Raw genomic sequence first — 6,288 nt, forward strand, 5'->3', positions numbered from 1 at the left:
TGGTTCAAATCCGATATCTTTCACGATCTAAAGATGTGTGATTTACAAAGATGGACAGACACACTGTCTGTGAGCTACTTTGCGATTACAAATAGAAATTACGTTGAAATAAACCTGAGTTTTAATTTGGGGCATCCTGAAGGTGTTTGTTTTGTCCAGAAACAGTATGAACTGTCTAAATGAGACATTAAATGATGTCCACATCTGAACTAGTTTTTGACATTTTATGGAGCTCCCATGAACGTCTATAATGACTTGCAGAGCGCATGAAAAGGACATCGTATCTTTCATTCAGGCTCCTCAGTGGACATCTCTTCAACATACAACATTTGTGACAAAGAAACTGTGCTCAGTGGGACAGACATAAAAAAGACAAGTATCTTTAAGCCCAATACATACATGGTAGACACTGACGAGGTCTTCCTGTCTCTCCCCCATGTACTCAATCAGGCATCTCAGGACCACTTCTCTCCTTTTCTCCACAGAGGCAGATAAATCCTGTCAAAAAGTATAATCTGATCAAATTTCACAGCCAAATGGCAGTAGCACAAACCACAGAACCCCAGTATTTTTTCAACCATTCAATTGCTATGAAAAGTCCTACTATACATACCACACTGTACTACAAGATGTCACACTATCACCAGCATCTCAGAAAATAAAAACATATGTGCATGTTGTTTATTTTAAAAAAGTCGAGGGGGACAGGTCACAAAATTGAGATTTAACTGTCGAAGTATGCTGTGTTCATCAATATGAATCAAGCTTATACTAGTACATTGTACTAATCTATTTCTCACCTCAAATGCTTTCTTAAACATTTTTAGCAGACCTTTTGTGTGTAAAGAGACCATTTAGGAGCAGTGCACACTCTGTGATGATCGTATCTGCCTTCTATTGGTGGTTGGTACATAAAAACCAAGAAATTTTATTGTATGCCCACACTATTGTTTGCAATTTTACCTATGTGTTACTTACCTGTGAATATATATAGGCTAGCTGTAATTGTATAAATTCTGAGGTTTTCCTTACCTGGATGTGAAGTTTGTAGACCCCAGGTAGCTCTTGGGTATCTAAAGACCAGGAAAAAGCATGTTAGAATAAGTTTTAAAATCAGTGGTAAATGTAACTTATTTAAGTAATGGGTTAGAAATAGTTTTTTTCTCAACCAAAACTATATAATTAATTGACTATGCAGCATTAAAAAACCGTGGATCAAATCTCTAAAATCAGACAGACTACTAAGCATAACGTTACATCTCTACAGTCTAATCTGTGCATCTGCTTTAGTAATGCAAAAGTATATAATCTCTGATTCCAGGTCGAGTCATGTCAAAGACACACTAATATTACCAGGTAACTTATCCGTGGTAGTCGCGTGACTGTAAATTATGAATTTGTGAAATAAAAATATACAAGTTAACTGAGCAAATTTGTGCAACTAATTAATACGTCTGCATACATCCTAAATGTTGTTATAGTGGCGATGATGTTAGCAGGTGCTGCTAAAAACATCCAATAAAACACATAGGCCACACTAAAGCACTTAATTAATTTCATATTAACAACACGGTCTCAACCGCTAACGTATCGATCGACCACACTGCCTAGCACTGTGAAGCCATTAGCTTGCCATGTGTGCAGGATAGCTAACGTTAGCCATTAGCTTGCCATGTGTGCAGGATAGCTAACGTTAGCTATTACAATTTGCAAACCTAACACAATCTCAGCTCCCTAGTGGAGTAAGTTAAGCGATTTCGAGTGACTTTACATCAGTTATTAGGCTAAATTTGCTCAACTCACCGTGTTAAACAGTAAAGTTCAGATCTGCTGCCGCGAACAAACTGTTGAAGAGCCGATCGAGGTCGAGGAAGATACTGCATCTGCCCGTGAAAGTCCGAGCCAATGAAAAGGGATGCCAGCAACTTATACAAAATGCAAAATAATTGTGTTTGATGAAAGCAGCTGCCACATCGACTGCTGCTCAAAAAAATTGTCTATGTAAAATCACTTTTATAACATTTATTGGACACGACAACCACATTCAAATAACAACCTAAATAAATTGCATTGGTTTTATTCAAAATATATAGTTATATAAACACTTCTATATTTTAAGTCAAGAGCAAGTATTTTGATACTTTTTAATATAAAACCAATAAAATAAGGTAGATTACAACTATTTAAAGTATATAAATCCTACTTTGTAGGTGTAGCACTTTTTACAGTGTAAATCATGCGATCGCATAATCACGTTTTTCTGGAGGGACTGTTTACAGTCAGAACAATCATAAAGAAGTTAAAAAAAGTTTATCTTGCCACCATCCACAGTTAGGAGGAAAGAGGAGTAAAAAAATCACTTTTTAGAGAACTGCATCAAAGAGTGGCATCTTGGGGTCACAAAATCTCCATCACAACCATCAGACGCAATCTGCATGCCAACAAGCTGTTTGGGAGGCATGCAAGGAAAAAGCATTTTCTCACGTACAATCACAAACTTTCACATCTGGAGTTTGATAAGCAGTACTGGGATTTCAACTGAGACTTCATGTGGGACTGTGTGCTGTGGTCAGATGAGACTATTTGAGCTTTTTGGCAACAAACACTTTGGCATGAATGAAAAATATGAGTGTGTGGAAAAGTTCCTCATGTCCAGTGCTTGTTTCTCTTCCAAAGTCCTCAGGAACCTTGTTAGGGTGCATGGCATCCAGGACTAAATGAAATACCGAGACATTTCACATCAACACCTGATGGCCTCTGCCAGAAGGTTGAGGATGGGCCATCATTGGGTCTTTTAGCATGATAATAACTTAAAACGTGGCGAAATCTACACAAAAATGGTTCATCAAACACAAACTCAAGCTCCTCCCATGGCGGTCTCAGTCCCCAAACCTTCAGCCAATTGAAAACCTGTGGGGTGGGCTGAAGAGGAAAGGACCCAGGGGCACGCAAACACCTTTTATCACTGTTAACTTTGCTTATGGTGGAATATCAGACATCTCATTTTGTTAATTTTTTTTTACAAATTTAATTTTATTTTGGCTAGCCTAAAAGTGGGCTAAGATGGTAAAAGGACGACTATTGCATGCTGGGATGTAAAAGAAATGGTCAAAGGTGAAGCCTACCCTGCTGAAAAAAACAATAAAACCATTAATTCTAATGGTTTTATTGGGAATTTTATTGGTTCTAATGTAATATGGCCCAAAACACACTACAGTGTAGTGATTTTAATGGTAAAAGCTAATGGTTCCTATTGGTATTTTAATGGAAACCATTAGAATTTTCTGTAATGGTTTTATTGGTTTTTTTTCAGCAGGGTAAAGACGACAAATTTAGTGATTCACAACGAGGTAGTGTTACGAAAATTAACCATGGTTTTACTACAGTAAATAAATGTAGTAGTAAAACCATGGTAACCACAAAATAACCATGGTTTTGACAACTGCTAAACCATGGTTATTGTAGTAAAACCACAGTTCCCTTTCGAGGAACTCGAGCTGCGTCGCCATAGCAACGCTTTGGGGAACGCCTCGGCGTGACTAATCTGAAGCACGTGTAAAACATAAACAATGATGAGATAATTGTATACTGACCGTGATGCCGTGCGGACCAGGGGTATAAGAAGGCATCCTACACAAACACACTCGCTTTTAGAGCCTCAGCAAGTGACTACGTGTATGTTTGCATAAATCTGAAGTATGTTCAAGAAGTTCAAGTATGTGTATCTCCCTGTCAGGGCGATATCACAGACAAGGATACACATGTATATGTGTCTTCGAGCGCAGCACGCACAGTTGGCTTTTGAGGATATTGGCTGTGTGCACTGTGATCATTCCCGTGCACGTGTTGCGCTCCAGCTTCGCGTTTAGAGAAGGATATCTCAGGCTCGCGGATCCGGTCCCGCTTCTGTCGAGGCAGAGCGGTGACTGCACTCGTGCGTGCAGGCGGCGGTATCTCCGCCTACACCCGTGACATCTGTCTCTCACTCTCTAGGAAGCTTGGGCTTGCGGTTGCGATCCCGCTTTTCAGCGGCGGTTGCGCTCGTGGGAGTCGCCATATGATTTCGTGCAGGCGGCGGTATCTCCGCCTGCACGTGAAGTCTCTCTCTCGCCGGATCGGGAAGGCGCCCTGCGTGAGAGCCATATATTTTCAGTTGTCTGTCTCCGATGGATCCTCTTCATAATCCGCCTACTGTTTAAGGCTAAACGTGCAGTTTCCACGTGAAGCCTCCTCTTTTTACAGTATGGAGGTATTATATATACATACGTTTTTTACACCTGTATGTGTAGACTATGTATGTGTATCTGCCTGTCACAGCCTGCATGAGCTGTTTGTCATTGTTCGATGAGTCAAACAGTGAATTCGTGTCTATGCTGTGTGTTGCTTGTACAGCTGTGCACAGCATTTATTCTCCTGATCGGCCGCTGGTGCGCCATTAGTCAGATAATGATTTTGTGTGTTACGATTCGAGACCCTCATCTGCTGAGGCGGGTGACGTCTTCGTTCGTGGCACTCACTTTCTTATTAAAGCAAAGCAGCTCACACCTCATTCATGGTGCCTGCTTCCCTTTCGGTGCGTAGTACGACAGGCAGCCGCCATTAACCTTCATCTGCATACAGCTGGCTCCAGTAGTGGAGCATGGCTACATTCTTGTGCAGGAGGCTGTAGAACCTCCACATGAGAAATGACAGCTTACAGCCTTTACTTTATTGTTCCAAAAGGAGGGGAATCGTTCAGTGATGCGGCTCAGTGCTATGCTGTTACTGAAACCGATTGTGGTGCAATCAGATCCGAGGACTGATTCCTTACATTAGAGCTTATGTCTCCATTCAACACGGGAGGGTTTTTCCTGAGGGGAAACCCGTCTCGCATGATCAAAGTCACGCACCGTTGTTTGCGTGCTTTGGTAACAGGAAGAAAGCCATGGCTTCTGTCCCAAGGTCCTGTGTTGGGTGCGCGTTGTCGATGTGTGACGCTGACAACAGACGCATCCCTCACAGGTTGTTGCGATTATGGAAAGCCAAAAGGGTCAAAAATCGCTGAAACTCATCATCGGCTATGGCACTGAAATTGCCTTGGAAATGATGATGGTATGGGTTGGACTCCCATTTCCTTCTAGACCGGAGGAGCCATCATGTGTTTGTCTAGACAGACATCACATCGGTGGTTTCTTAAATAAATCTCTAAGGCGGTCTGCAATCAAAGTCACGCATTGTTGCCTGCGTGCTCTGGTGGTGTGGAGAAGACCTTGGTTTCCATCCTAAGGCCTGTTTTTGGGTGCGCGCCACTGGCGTGTTATGCTGACCAGACGCACTCCCCACAGGTTGGAGTACAGTATGGAAAGCTGAGAGGGCTAAAATCACTACATTATTGATTTTGGGATAATGGCATTGTGGTCTCTGGACAAACTGTGCTCGTTGACGACAGTTTAGATCCCAGGCCACTTGAATATGGCAAATGCCCTGTATGGCAACACCCATTGCTGGGGAGTTGAGACTCCAGCCAGATGTGGTGAATCACATTTGGAGAGGATCTGGACGCGCAGAGGTGGATCTGTTTGCGTCTCAGGACCGCACACACTGCCCAATGTGGCTTTCTTTTTTCCCAAATCACTCTGCCACAGAAGTTCTGGAGGAAGCTTGCCAGCGATATGGCCTGTTGGTTTGGCCTCTGAGGGGGCCAGGCTCATAGGCTCAGGTCTCTCAACTGAGGTTGTGGAGACCACACTTTACTCCTGACAAACCCAGTTAACCGCCCTGTTTATGTGGTGCTGAGGTTTCTGTAGGGGCAATTCTCTGCCCACCATACTCCTTTGGGAGGATGTCATGCTCCCAACTGAGGTTGTGGAGACCAGAGCTCCCTCAGGAGCTTAGGCACTACGTGGAGAAACTTCACCTCATGGTGTTCAGCTCACCTGACAGACCCAGTTAACTGCCCTGTTTATGTGGTGCTGAGGTTTCTGCAGGAGCAATTCTCTGCTGGCTTGATTCCTTCCACTCTTAAGGCTTAGGTGGCAGCAGTTTCTGCCTACCATATTCCTTCTGGAAGGACCTCATACCTCGTCTGGACAACCCCTCGAGAGAGCTTTATGCCCTTTAGTGCAGAATATTTCACCTATTGGTGTTTAACTCCCCTTACAAACCCAGTCAACTGCCCTGTTTATGTAGTACTGAGGTTTCTGCAGCAGCAATTCTCTGCTGGCTTAACTCCTTCCACCCTTAAGGTCTAGGTGGCAGCAGTCTCTGCTTACCATGCTCCTTTGGAAGGACCTCATGCTCCCGAATGAG

The 6,288-nt window shown here is 43.0% G+C and overlaps 1 long non-coding RNA gene across 1 annotated transcript; it reads right to left on the bottom strand.

Moving 5' to 3' along the window:
* Nucleotides 1-350: 350 nt before the first annotated feature.
* Nucleotides 351-2,196, bottom strand: LOC141359460 (uncharacterized). Its single transcript, XR_012365906.1, has 3 exons — nucleotides 1,804-2,196; nucleotides 1,033-1,073; nucleotides 351-498 (listed from the first exon to the last, which is right to left on the bottom strand). It is a non-coding gene; the product is annotated as an uncharacterized lncRNA (long non-coding RNA).
* Between the last annotated feature and the right edge of the window lie 4,092 nt (nucleotides 2,197-6,288).

Source organism: Misgurnus anguillicaudatus, chromosome 23 (assembly GCF_027580225.2).
Source record: "Misgurnus anguillicaudatus chromosome 23, ASM2758022v2, whole genome shotgun sequence".
NCBI lineage: Eukaryota > Metazoa > Chordata > Actinopteri > Cypriniformes > Cobitidae > Misgurnus > Misgurnus anguillicaudatus.